We start from the raw sequence: 2312 nt of genomic DNA, 5'->3' as shown, positions 1-2312 counted from the left end.
TCCGCTTTCCTGTACTTAGTACCTCAGGTTTGGTCTCCATGACCTTTGATCAAGGGGTTTTAAGCTCCCTGCTTTGTGTCCAAAAACAAGGAGCTGGACTGATCACATGACTGTTTCCACATCCCACTGTTCGATTCAGCAAAGAGCCCAAAGCCACCTCAAATAATAGTCCAGAACATGTTGCCTGAGGCCCAGAGGAAGATTCAATACCACCTTTCAAAAGTGACCTGGATAATATTTCAAAAATAATTATTTCTAGGGAGATGTTTGGGGAATGGGGCGTTTTGGACAGCCTTTTCAAAGGTGGATTTCGTGCAACATGTGACCACCTTGTGGTCAATCTGTTCATTTGGAACCATAGAGACTTCCATTTCCAGGCTTGAGGCCATTCTAATGGAGGCAATAGGGGTAGATATCAGTGACCATTTTCTCACAACCCTCTGGGAATCAAGGAAAAAGTAAGGACACCTAACTCCAACTGAATCTTCCTCCTGTGCAAATTCCATAACCAACATCCTGTGCACCCAACATCTTGGGGTGACACCCCCAATCCAGTCACTGGTACCTGTTAGATTATAAATGTCCAACTCAAAGGCTCCATACATGTCCACGTCAACTGTACAATGACAAGTGCTATCGACAAGCGTGGCGCAGAGGTAGAGATGCTGCCTTACAGCGCCAGAGACCCGGGTTTAATCCTGACTTTGGGTGTGCCTGTATGGAGTTTGTTCGTTCTCTCTGTAACAGCGTGAGTTTTCTCTGGGTGGGTTTTCCCCAGAATTAACACACGGTGGAATAGGAACACGAAATGCAGTAACTTGCTTATAACTATTCCATTTGCGGATTCTTCAGTGCTGCTAAGACCACTGGCAATCCAAAGACGGATTCTATTGAGAGCCAAGAATGGAGGAGAGCTTATCAAGAAAGAGAGTCTGCTGGAGGAGCACTTTGAAGAATTCCTCACCAAAACTTATGCCTGACACACAGAGGTCCTTAACTTCAGCAGCACACCAATGAATCCAGTCTCACCACTATCCCAAACTGAGAAGAAATTTAAAAACTAATGTCAACTAAAAAATAACAAGTCTGCTGGAGCAGAGAAATTCTAGTGGAGAGGAACTCGGATATGCATGCCCAAATCTGGGAAGAATTCTCTGACAAGTTTTCCCTCCCCCACCCCAGTTCTCTGATGAGTTTCACTGTCCTCCTGATTAACTTTACTGTTTGTATGCCTCATTGTCACCTTCCCCTCAGCCATCAGTGCAACATTGTACATTTCCTTGAGCATTGTCGGCTTTGATCTGTCGTTTTCACACCTTACCCTTTCTTTGTACCCTTCCGTGTCTCTTGTTTTCCTCTCCCCTGACTCTTAGTCTGAAGAAGGGTCTCGACCCGAAACATCACCAGGGATGCTGCCTGTCCCGCCGAGTTACTCCAACATTTTGTGACTATGTTCTCTATAGAAGAGATGTTCAGCTGCAAAAAGTACAGAGAAGATTTACAAGGATATTGCCAAGACTATAGGGACCAGTTGGGCGGGACTGGGACTTTATTCCTTGGAGCAGAGGATGATGAGGTGATCTTATGGAGATTCCAAGAGCATGAGGGGAATAGATAAGGTAGACGCATAGAGCCTTTTACCAAGTGGGGGACTCAAGAACCAGAGAGTATAGATTTCAGGTGAGAGGAGACAGACATAATAGGATTCTGAGGGGCAACTTTTTCACACACAGGGTGATAGGTATATGGAATGAGCTGCCAGAGGAGGTAGTTGAGGCAGCTAATACAGCAACATTTAAAAGATATTTGGACAGGAATATGGATAGGAAAGGTTTAGAGGGATATCTGCCAAACACGAGCAGGTGCAACTAGTGTAGATGGGGGTGTCTTGGTTTGCACAGGGAAGTTGGGCCGAAGGGCCTGATGCTATGCTGTAGAATTATGACTGTTTTGTATTATCAATGAAGGTGGCTCCAGTACACCAGTATCTGACCGATTGAGGAAATGTGCATTCAAAGATCAAGAATCAAGAGAAGGGTCAGAGTGTTTTATTGTATGTCCTGAAACGGAACAATGAAATTCTTAAAGCAGCCAACGGATATGTAAACACACTACACCATAATGACCAACAAAAAGTTTCAGCGCATATTAAAAAACGAACAATAATGGTGCAAAGACAAAAACTATGCCCTCAAGTCTGTAGTTCGGAGCTTAATTTGAGGTTGTTGTGCTTAATGGCCTGATGGCTGTATGGAAGAAACTGCTCCTGAATCTGAACATTACAGATATCACACCTCAAAGCTAGCACAAAG

The sequence above is a fragment of the Rhinoraja longicauda genome, chromosome 21 (genome assembly GCF_053455715.1).
Source record: "Rhinoraja longicauda isolate Sanriku21f chromosome 21, sRhiLon1.1, whole genome shotgun sequence".
Taxonomy (NCBI): domain Eukaryota; kingdom Metazoa; phylum Chordata; class Chondrichthyes; order Rajiformes; family Arhynchobatidae; genus Rhinoraja; species Rhinoraja longicauda.
Note: the sequence above shows the minus strand (reverse complement) of the source record.